This window comes from Megalobrama amblycephala, linkage group LG19, assembly GCF_018812025.1.
Source record: "Megalobrama amblycephala isolate DHTTF-2021 linkage group LG19, ASM1881202v1, whole genome shotgun sequence".
NCBI classification, from domain to species: domain Eukaryota; kingdom Metazoa; phylum Chordata; class Actinopteri; order Cypriniformes; family Xenocyprididae; genus Megalobrama; species Megalobrama amblycephala.
Window position 1 is genome coordinate 28,372,506 of NC_063062.1, and position 12,595 is coordinate 28,385,100.

General features: G+C 38.6%; 1 protein-coding gene and 1 long non-coding RNA gene across 2 annotated transcripts in view; one reads left to right on the forward strand and one right to left on the reverse strand.

Moving 5' to 3' along the window:
* sema6dl (sema domain, transmembrane domain (TM), and cytoplasmic domain, (semaphorin) 6D, like) overlaps positions 1 to 12,595 on the reverse strand; it is a 144,761-nt gene that overhangs the window by 96,566 nt on the left and 35,600 nt on the right. The window lies entirely within an intron of this gene.
* On the forward strand, positions 1,047 to 5,703 carry LOC125253802. Its single transcript, XR_007181545.1, has 3 exons — positions 1,047 to 1,256; positions 5,260 to 5,302; positions 5,386 to 5,703. It is a non-coding gene; the product is annotated as an uncharacterized LOC125253802 (long non-coding RNA).

Here is a 12,595-nt window from a genome sequence, read left to right on the forward strand (position 1 = left end):
GTGTTATTACAGGATGAACAAATTCACGACACGAGCTGACTACATTACTTAGTTCAAGTACATGCGTGCATGATTTTGTGCAAATATAAGTTGTAATTTTATGTCTATCTTGTATAAATATATATGAATTACCCTATATAGGATGTGTTCCGTTGAGTTAATTAACTTTGTTTACGGGTTTTTATTCTCTTCAGCTTCAGTGTGCGCAGCTCAAACAGCAATGATTAAGTCATTAAAATGTTTACAGTAATATTAAAACTTTCATATTTAAAAAAAAAAAAATAATAATACATTATTTTTAATAACTAGCTCTTATATTGTTCTTGTATTATATTCAGCAACACATGGTTTGATTAATAAGGATCACGAACAATAACAGATTTTTTTCTCAAATCATCTCATTTTGATTATTTGAGCTGCGCGCTGAATGAACATCCGTAAAATGAAGCGCTTTAAGATAATTAACTCAAAGGAACACATCCTATATAGGGTAATTCATATATATTTATACAAGATAGACATAAAATTACAACTTATATTTGCACAAAATCATGCACGCATGTACTTGAACTAAGTAATGTAGTCAGCTCGTGTCGTGAATTTGTTCATCCTGTAATAACACGCCGAAACACAGCAACTAGAATTCACAATATTTTAATACAATATTGTATACAATTATAATCTTATGTAAATGACAGTCCCAGCAGTTATTAATGTTGTGCGTTGCTGTTTGGCTGCCAGTGGTGTGGTCCCTTCTGAATGAAGCCTATAATTCTGCCGATCTAACTCCTTTGGGATCAAATAAATGTGTAGTTCTGACGACTGTTAAAACGGCTAACAGCACCACATATCCCAGACATATTGTAAATTTGTTGTGAACCTTCTGAGAGTGTTTTGTTGGCCTTCCTCTGCTAGTTGTAGCTGCTGTCACCATAGACTTAAACAGAGCGCGCAGCTGTGACCGGTCACAAATATGGCGGCGATAGAATACAGTGACGTCACATGAAACCCATGGATAAGCGCAGAACCTGTTTTTAGCTTAAATGTGATATGTCCTCTCGACCAATCAGAATTCGGTGAGCGTTCGATGCAATCTAACATGGCGGTTCTTTGAAGCGAGGGAGTTTGTTTTTGCTCAGTCTTCAAAATGAGTGCTTTAAACTCTATTAACACTTTTGATGGCCTGGATGAGCCAGTGAGACCTACACCTGGGGGCTGGAGTCCGGAGTGCCAACTCGGCTCGGTTCCCGATATAGGTTTGTTTGAATATAAGGGTGTCTCGGCTCGCCTCGCCTCGTATGTGTGTGTGTGTGCGCGCAAGTGTGTGACATCGTATCAGGCGATCAACCTGTTCAGTAAACTGTTTAAAACATATAGTTACCCGATCAATACTGAGATTCTAGATGTTTTTATATAAAAAGGAAAAAAAGGATGGATTTGTAGCATTTTGAAACAAACAAACAAAAAAAGTTTAATTTAACAATCATTATTTAACATGCTCAGACTGAGCCAATAGACCATTTTAACAGGATAAATTGAATATTAACAAAATGTATAGGTCTAGGTAAAAAAAAATGTCATTTTCATGAAAACTATTAAAATGGATTTGGAAAAGAGCTCTTCATACATATATATATATATATATATATATATATATATATATATATATATATATATATATATATATATATATATATATATACACACACACACACACATATATCACTCATTCAGTACCATGCTGGTATTACTATCTGATGGCATCCCTGTTTGATGCATCTTTTAACGGTTAAATTGTTCACGGAGTGTTAGACAGAATGACAAACAAAAAGTGCCATGCTATTACTGGAGTTTGGGCATGTACCATGGTAGTAGCATGTTATACTTTGAAGTACCTTGGATTACCATGTAAAAACCATTGTGCATGAATATGCCACCGGTGGAAAACCCACATTTATCTTTGCTAATGGCACCTACTGTAAATGCTGTTGCATGGCAACCAAAAGAGGGAACACGTTCTTCAGAGGAGTTCTTCGGGCTAATCATGAGGATGTGCAAAATAACTTTGAAACTTACTTGGAGCAGGATAAGGACTAGAGGAAACCAGGGGATTATGGAGGCCTGGTCTAAATTCAGCGTGTACATTCAGGTCGTGATGTTGTGAGCATTTTTTTCTGAGTCTTTGTGTTGGCTGTTTGGGACAGTGATGTCATTCTCTACTGCAAAGAGCTCTGAAAAGCCTCCAGTAAGTTGGGTCAAGTCGGGTTGGGTTTGTCTCCTCTGCTCTTCTGTTTGTCCTCCGCTGCAGTTCAGAGCCGATTTCACAGTTTTCCTTTGAGTGCCACTGAAAAAGGGCAGATTCCTTCCTGCCCACAAACTCTCACACCGAACCGCACAGCAATCCTGGGAAAATCCAAACCTTTTGGCATCCCAACAACCGCACCGGGCTGGACTCGCACACACAAAGAGCTGGATGAGGGATGGTTTGTAAGTGTGTCCGCTGCCCGGCACGGTCTATGTTTGCTTTCTGCGGTTGGATGTATGCGGCCATTGTTCTATCTATGAGGCCTGACCCTGCCAGATGATGGAGAAGATAGAGAACCTTCTTTTCTGTTAAAAGACAAGTGGCCTCACTAGCACAGGCTGGCGTCCTGCCGGGTATGGCCTGCAAGAGAAAGAAGAGGGCAGCCGTGCCAGGCTGTTTCACCCCCTGTGCCAGCTAAAGCGAGTACCAGCCGCAAACAGCCCTAAGAGCTCTGTTGTGTGCTGGACGCTGGACTCCACGCTCTTCACATTCACATACAGGCTCAAGATGAACTTTATAAAAGCATGGTTTATGAAAGATGAGGCCGAGTTTAACCAAACACAGCACACACCCTCCTCTGAGCTGTTGATCGCTGGGTAGTTTGGCTCCCATCAGAGGGGTCTTTTCTCTTGTTTGGAGGGTAATCTGATGAAAGGACACAGCTGTGACCCTCTACTGGACCCTGGCATTATTTCAGAGCTGTGGGAATTATATTTTGAATGTAAAGGACAAAATAATGAGAGTATGATTGTTGAGAGATCATGCATTCATGTCATAGGCATTATTACACATTAGTAATTTTATCCATCACACAACTTTTTTTTTTTTTTTCTACTTTTTTACACTTACAAGGGGGAAGGCATTTTCCCTAGTATATTCCTTATTTCTGTTTAGTTTTATCTTATATTGATGAACATTTCAGCTGTGAATATTTCAGCTGTGTACTTCAAAGAATAACTGGGTATACCATGGTACATGTCCAAACACCATAGTAATACCATGGTACTTTTTGTTTGTCATGCCTGAACAATTTAACAGTTAAAAGATGCATCAAGGCAAGCAATTCATTGCAATGAAAGGTCTAAAAATGGGCAATATTCTAATTGACTAATTGGATTTAAAGATTGTAAAATGTTACATTAGCCTAATATAATGATATACAGTGGGTACGGAAAGTATTCAGACCCCCTTCAATGTTTCACTCTTTGTTATATTGCAGCCATTTGCTAAAATCATTTAAGTTCATTTTTTTTTCCTCATTAATGTACACACAGCACCCCATATTGACAGAAAAACACAGAATTGTTGACATTTTTGCAGATTTATTAAAAAAGAAAAACTGAAATATCACATGGTCCTAAGTATTCAGACCCTTTGCTCAGTATTTAGTAGAAGCACCCTTTTGATCTAATACAGCCATGAGTCTTTTTGGGAAAGATGCAACAAGTTTTTCACACCTGGATTTGGGGATCCTCTGCCATTCCTCCTTGCAGATCTTCTCCAGTTCTGTCAGGTTGGATGGTAAACTTTGGTGGACAGCCATTTTTAGGTCTCTCCAGAGATGCTCAATTGGGTTTAAGTCAGGGCTCTGGCTGGGCCATTCAAGAACAGTCACAGAGTTGTTGTGAAGCCACTCCTTCGTTATTTTAGCTGTGTGCTTAGTGTCATTGTCTTGTTGGAAGGTAAATCTTCGGCCCAGTCTTAGGTCCTGAGCACTCTGGAGAAGTTTTTTGTCCAGGATATCCCTCGATTGCAACCAGTCATCCTGTCCTTGCAGCTGAAAAACACCCCCACAGCATGATGCTGCCACCACCATGCTTCACTGTTGGGACCGTATTGGACAGGTGATAAGCAGTGCCTGGTTTTCTCCACACATGCCGCTTAGAATTAAGGCCAAAAAGTTCTATCTTGGTCTCATCAGACCAGAGAATCTTATTTCTCACCATCTTGGAGTCCTTCAGGTGTTTTTTAGCAAACTCCATACGGGCTTTCATGTGTCTTGCACTGAGGAGAGGCTTCCGTCGGGCCACTCTGCCATAAAGCCCCGACTGGTGGAGGGCTGCAGTGATGGTTGACTTTCTACAACTTTCTCCCATCTCCCGACTGCATCTCTCAGCCACAGTGATCTTTGGGTTCTTCTTTACCTCTCTCACCAAGGCTCTTCGCCCCCGATAACTCAGTTTGGCCAGACGGCCAGCTCTAGGAAGGGTTCTGGTCATCCCAAAAGTCTTCCATTTAAGGATTATGGAGGCCACTGTGCGCTTAGGAACCTTAAGTGCAGCAGAATTTTTTTTGTAACCTTGGCCAGATCTGTTCCTTGCCACAATTCTGTCTCTGAGCTCTTCAGGCAGTTTCTTTGACCTCATGATTCTCATTTGCTCTGACATGCACTGTGAGCTGTAAGGTCTTATATAGACAGGTGTGTGGCTTTCCTAATCAAGTCCAATCAGTATAATCAAACACAGCTTGTCTCAAATGAAGGTGTAGAACCATCTCAAGGATTATCAGAAGAAATGGACAGCACCTGAGTTAAATATATGAGTGTCACAGCAAAGGGTCTGAATACTTAGGACCATGTGATATTTCAGTGTTTTTTTGTCAATATGGCTGCAATATAACAAAGAGTGAATAATTTAAGGGGGTCTGAATATTTCCGTACCCACTGTATATCCAACAGGCTTCACGTTTGAGTAAAATACGATCAAGATCACCACCTCTCCTCGGTAGGGGAACTCTCTCGATACCTACATAACGTAGAGAGGCAATGGAATGGTTAGACTCAACAAAATGTGCAGCCAATGGATAGTTTATGTTTCTACATCGAATTGTGCTGTGATGCACAGCAATATGCGTTTTCAACTCGCAAACTGTTTTACCAACATATGATTTCCCACATGGGCATGTTATAAGATAAATGACTGCTTTAGTTTTACAGCTTATTATTCCTTTAATAGGGATAGGTTTCCCAGTGTGCGGATGTTTAAACGAGGTACATCGGTAAGTATAACTACATTGGCTGCATGTACCACATCGATAATTACCTTCAGGAATTGGTGTTAATATCGTTTGTGTTGTGACAGGTGGGGGAGGTAAATACGATCTCACCAGATGATCTTTCAAGTTACATCCGTGCCTGAACACCGTGAGAGGAGGATCCTGAAAAGATTTAAGACTTTTGTCAGTTTTCAGAATGTGCCAATATTTGTTGATTATCTTCTTAATTTGTTCTGAAGTTTTAGTGTATTTTGTGGTAAAAATCACAGAAAATCTTTTTTTGATTTTTATCTTTCTAACTTAACAGACTCAAACATGATTGACCTTCACTTTTTTTTCTCTGCTGCTTGAATTTGCTCCGCAGTATAACCTCTGCAGTGAAACAAATCTTTTAAAACATTAAAATTCCTATTAAGATCATCTGGTTTGCTGCAAATTCTCTTTATCAGACACATTTGACTATATGTTAAGCTGTTCTTCAAAGGTAAAGAATGATAAGAGTCAGCTCTCAGAAAGGTGTTACGAGCTGTAGGTTTTCTAAAAAGATCTGTATAGAGGTAGTTACCTTCTTTGATTATCCACAAATAATTTTATTTGGGTCAAAATCCATTGTAAATATCAAAAAATCTGAGCAAGCATTTAAGTATTGAAAAAAGGAATAAAGCTGTGTAGCATCACCTTTAAAGAGACAATCATCAAGATATCTCTTCCAAATCAATATATTAGTAGAAAAAAAACATGATTCGAATAGACAAATTTCTCTTCAAAGAGAGCCATATAAATATTCGCAAAGGAGGGTGCAAATGTGCTATCCATGGCCACACCTCTTGTTTGAAGTCTTGTTTGAAGTCACACCTCGATTGAAGTCTTGTTTCAATCCAGTATAAACTTTTTCTCAGATATTCCTACTAAAATTACTTTGTATGAATTAGAAAATAAATAGAAGCAAATAATTATCTAGACACTGTAAGAATATAAAGTTATAAAATGAATGTGGATAGCAGAGTTTTGATCTTGGAGGCCAGGTAGATGAAAATTAACATTCCCTGACAGCAACATAGTGTCGGCACAGATCCGGCCCACATCTGGTCCACGTATAATCCACATGTACCAGATGTGGGTCAGATCTGGGCAAGACTATGTTGCTGTCTGGGTTGTTACGATCTCTCCTGAATCTCCAGTACGATTGCTTGGATCTTATTCTCAGGAAAACAGGTAGTAGGAAACTTAGGCAAAACTCTCAATTTGTTTTTAGATTAGATGTAGGAGGAAAAAAAAGAGAAGATATTAAAGAAGTGATTGTTTTTTTCTCTTAGTTCTAATGTGCCTGGAGACTCTGCACTTTACTGTTTCACATGCCAGTCATCAGACCAGCGATTCTCTCTCTTTCTCTCTCTTCTCTCTCTCTCTCTCTCGTTTGATTGGGTTCCAGCACTGTTCTGAATAAAGGCTTAGAGAACTCTGTTTCCCACAAGCGAACAAAAGCGGTGACAGACAGAATGGAGCGGCTCAGAGAGGGAGGAGAACAGCGATGAAGAAATGCTCTCAGTCTGTAGGAACTAATCAGACTCTCGTTTAGCAAACGCAGGCATTCCTGTTGATGAAAGGAGAGGAGATGTAAGGCGGGACAGGGTCGGACTGAGCTCTTACAACTGCAGAACAACAGCAGGCCGACTCCATTATCCACCGTACGGCCTCATTAACCAGCGCTCCCCACACACTCAACACACGTAACAAACAACAACTAACACAGACTCAACCCTCAAACACATACAATTCACTATTGTGACTCTGCTTAGTGCACCACTCTCTGGAAAACTTGATTCTGATTTGTCAATCATGACAGAGTGCACTCAAATATTTTGTATAAAGAGCGCTTAACTGTATAATTGACTTTTGTCCCAGTCAGCCGGTCATTATCGCAAAATAAACCCCTCCAGGTTGATCAGCACCCCAATGAGAAGCAGTCAATTTATTTAGACTTTAATGCTTTTGTGCAGCATGAATATATAAGTTTACCTTTTTTGACTTAAGACTGTTAGACTGTTATTATAGAAACACTAGTTACTATTAAAGCTGCACTTCTTTTGTCCAGCCCACATTGTCCAGAAAAACAAATAGCCCTGCCCCAAAATAATGCAGTTTGTTCAGCCAGAAATTGACACTCAAGAATGAGAAACTGGAAAAATGGAATTTTAAAATTATACACATCACCTTTAAATTTGAATTTCCACAAATAGATTCAGACACATATGCCAACAAGTCTTCGGTGAAAAGAGGATATATGAACATATTTATTCTGTGTAAGTCTTAATCTTTTTATAGCACCACACAAAATTCCCAAACATCAGCTAAATGTATGCATTATTTAAAGCCAGGCTGTTAGTGTGTAAGGTGCTGTGAGCTCTTGGGGAATGGATAGAAGTTGTTGACTGTAATTGGTAATTTAGCTGCACTGAGGTACTATGTGCCAAGAAAGTGATTATTCAGGCCTGTCCTTTGTTGTTCTCACACTGCTCACTGAAAGAGCAGAACTTAGTCCCATAACAAACTCACACAAGCAGGTCCATAGCAGTTATTATAAGTGAAATGTATTACTCAGAATGTTGGAATATTCAAATTTCAACCTGGAAAACTGCAATGGAACACTACTCGAAGTTGAACTTTCTATGTGGAAACTTGGAAACAACTCTGATTTGAACAAGATGCTATTGACATTGCAATAACATGGTGGCACCTAGGTAGATACACAGTTACCGATAAACATTGACTTTTGAGCAAATCAATGCATCAATGTGTAAAAGTTCATACAAAAGTGTGTAAAACGATAAATAATTTTATTTCTTTCCAATCATACACTGAAAGAACAAACATTAATACAGCACAGCATCTTTATCCTTTGGTATTTGGTTGATTGAAAAATTGTTGATAAATGAACCTGCAAAGCTAATGGTAGAGTTGACATTTTGTTTCCTCGCATTTTTTCAAACGTCTATATGGTTGTAATTAGGAAGTTCCCACACCGCTACACTTTTTGTAAATTAATCATTATGTTTTAAAAGTGTCATTTTGCCTGCAAGTTTTTTTTTTTGTTTGTTTTGTTTTGTTTTCATTCACAAACAGCTGTCAGCCAGTCGCATTGGCAGTACACTGAACAAATGCAAAGCAGCAATTCTATGACTAGGACTGATTTAATTGCCTTTAAACAAGTCAAATAAGACTGCTGTGCAAAAATTATGTCTCTTCATTAATATGCATGAAATAAGCTGATTTATAACATTTTCTTAAGGAAGACTACTACAGTACTTGGACAGAGCTATCTATTGTTTTTTGTTCTTGCTTAGTTTTAGATTTTTTCTTTCTTTTTTCGGAGCTAGTCATTTGAACCATAAATGCATGTGACTAATTACTGGAGGGAAATGACATCATGACAAAACTGACTGGCTGATGGCACCAATAATGTTCACTGTTCCAAATCTTCACTAATGACTGAGAGACCACAGACAGGGAATAATACAAGTCTATTTTAACTTATAAGAGCTCGCCAAAAAAATCAAGATCTCCTAATTTTATATATTTAAAATATTTCCAATTAACATGTGGCAGCATTTTATCACATTTAAATGGCCATCAATTAAAGAAAGAAAGAAAAAAAAAAAGGCAGTTTTATCATTTAAAGTTACATCATCGAAGTTGATGTAGTTTTACTGTGGCATGGTTTTGTTGACCCACCAGGTATATCAGCAACAAACCAGTGCTAACCAACATTAACCAGCTAAAGCCAGCAGACAAATCCATACACCTCCAAGCTGCATGAGACATATCTGCAGTATAAACTCATACCTGAAGTATGTTTTGTTTTCTTTTTTTTTTTTTCTTATTATTTTTGAAGATTTAAAGCACATTATGTTATTACTATCGATTTAAAGGTTTGTTCTAAAAATTTAAAAAAAAAAAAAAAAAAAAAGAGAAAGAAGGACTTTTAGTGCCTTTAAAGTAATGGTCTCAAATTTCCACATCATTTGGTGCCATTTAAAAAATAATGTCAACATTCTGTTGGCATTAACTGGATGTGGAGATGGCCTCGGGCTGTTTTTTTCCACTTTGTGCAAATCATTTCTGAAATGTTGTTTGAAATAAAAGCTGCACTACACTGATTTCCTCACACACATAACAGTAAAACTTTCTGAACCCTACTGATGTTTTGTCTCAGAGATTAAATATATCAAATTAATGTGCCTCAAATAATTTATTTAGCAATTAAAAAGTCATTATTTTGATATTTCTTCCCTGCAAACCTGCAATTGAAAGAAAATATCACTCTTGATTCTTAGTATAGGCTAAGAAGTATATCATGCTAGTTGGCGACAGCCTGCATTGGATTGGCTTTGATTTGAGTGATGAAATATGCAAACATACTAAATGCTTCAGAGTGTTTTAGAAGCCAGATGCAAAGCACTGCAGTCAGATAACATTAGGCAAAGATGATGTCTAGGGTTACTTAGCAGAAGCTGACACAGAAATACGTCAAAACCTGACGTGAAGATTGACGCAGGACCTAGAAATTATGCCTCAGGAGAGGCATACATCTTGCATGTATTCCATGTTCCATCTGTTTTGTTTGTTTGTTTTTTTCAAACCATTTTTGACCATTCTTCTTCCTCAAATGACTAGCCAGATTTGGATTTGTCATGCCGCAGAGCATAAGGGATTCCAGCAATTGTGTTAACTGGTAGGTCAGTTGTGGTCGTTTCTTATACGGTTCATTTAGTGATGGGTTTTTGCATTTGTACGCTCAGATCACAACCAGGGCCCTGATGGGCAAGGCTTGTTCTTTCACATTACGTGAATATTTTGCAATAAAACATATGATTGTTTTATAGTTAATAGTTTTGTTTTACAAGAGAAGAAGAAAAGAAAACCATACAGGTCTGGAAGCATACATGAGGGTGAGAAAATGATGATGGAACTTCCTTTTTTTTGTGTGTGTGTGTGTGTGTGTGTGTGTGTGTGTGTGTGTGTGTGTGTGAACAGTCCTTTTAACTAACAATCTTGTACATTTGTCTTTTTAGATTTTGAAATACTTTTACTTTGTATCAAATTTTGTATCTCATTGCTCTGTATCAGGGGTGGCGAATGTTGGTCCTGGAGAGCCACGGTCCTGCTGAGTTTTGCTTCAACCCTAATCAAACCCACCTGAACAAGCTAATCAAAGTCTGAAGGGTTACTAGGAAGCTACAGGCTGGTGAGTTTTTATCAGGGTTGGAGCTAAACTCTGCTGGACTGTGGCTCTCAAGAACCAGAATTCGCCACCCCTGCTCTATATTGAAGAATTATATAAACAACAGCAACAAAGCAATGGAGAAAACTGGGCAGAACTAAGGTCCCAGCAAAGGTGTGCAGTCACTTTGCGCTCTATTTCCTGGTGTCTTTGAAAGTTTGGTTTGCTCTTGTATGATTCTTTCAGTGATAGATGCTTTGCATTTGCAAGCTCAGATCACGATTAGGACGCTTGTGGGCGAGCACATCTGTAGTTGGTAGTGCTGTGAGCTATGCTTTCATTGTTCCTGAGAGGATCTTGTCGTTAATGTCTCCCGCTGTTCTGGGGATCCACCATCTCATTATGGCCATATGCTACCAGCACATCCAGACACTGTGACATGCATTATACATGTGGATTAATGCAGCCCGGACCCACCCTGCTAGCCAACTTTGAGCTCTACTCTGGATTTCCAGAAATAGACAATAATGACTCATTCATACATTTGCTTTTAGGCATCTTAACGTCCTTAGATGTGTATATACAGGTGCGTCTCAAAAAATTAGATTATCATAGAAAACATTTTTGTTTTTATTCACAAAATGAAACGTTCATATATTCTAGATTAATTACTCATGAAGTTAAATATTTCAAGCCTTTATGTTTTATTATTATTTTTTTATTTTTTTATTTGATGATTACAGCTTACAACTCATGAAAATCAAAAATCCAGTATCTCAACATAGAATATTTCCAAAGATCAATCAAAAATGGATTTTAGGGCACCTTTAGCACAAATTACTACATCAATGCTCCATGGCATAGAAGCGATTAGACCATGGTTTCCAAACTCAACCCTGGAGGGCCACTGTCCAGTTTAGCTCCAACTTGCCTCAACACACCTGCCTGAAAGTTTCTAGTATGCCTAATTAGACCTTAGTTAGCTAGTTCAGGTGTGTTAAACTGGGATTGGAGCTAAACTCTGCAGGACAGTGGCCCTCCAGGACCAAATTTAGACACCCCTGGATTAGACCGTGGCACTGCTGAGGTGTTATTGAAGCCCAGGTTGCTTTGATAGTGTGTTTCTCATCTTCCTCTTGACCATACCCCATAGATTATCTATGTGGTTCAGGTCAGGCGAGTTGACCGGCCAATCAAGCACAGTAATATCATGGATGGCAAACCAGTTAGTAGTAGTTTGGCACTGTGGGCAGGTGTGGGCACAAGTGCTGCTGGAAAAGGAAATCGGCATTTCCATATAGCAGACGGAAGAATTAAGTACTCTAAAATATCCTGGTAGATGGCTGGGTTGACTTTGGACTTGATAAAACCAACACCAGCATATTACATGGCACACCAAAACATCACCAACTGCAGAAACATCACACTGGACTTTAGATTCTAGACTCTGGGACCTTGATTTTTAAATTAAAAATGCAAAATATACTTTCATCTGAAAAGAAGACTTTGGACCATTGAGCAACAGTCCAAGTTTTTTCTCCTTAGTCCAGGTAAGATGCTTTTGATATTGTCTCTGGTTCCAAAGTGGCTTGGTACTATGAATGAGGAATGTGGAATGTGCAGCCAATTTCCTGAAGGCATCGTGGCTCTTGATGCACTGACTCCAGATTCAGTTCACTCCTTGTGAATCTCTCCCAAGTTCTTGAATCGGCTGTGCTTGACAATCTTCTCAAGGCTGCGGTCATCCGTGTTGCTTGTGTACCTTTTCCTACCACACTTTTTCCTTCCAGTCAACTTTCCATGAATAAACTTTGATACAGTTCTCTGCGGACAGCCAGCCCTTTCAGCAATGACATTACCCTCCTTGTGGAGGGTGACGAACATTGTCTTCTGGATAACTGTCAAGTCAGCAGTCTTTCCCATGATTGTGGTTGTGTGTACTGAACTAGACAGAGAGATACGCACTATTACTACTGTTTTTTTGGGTTTTTTTGGTCATTGTTTTTAAACTCAAAAAGAAATTTGATCAATATGAGATACTTATTTATGAACTGTAGGCCATAATTATTGAAAGA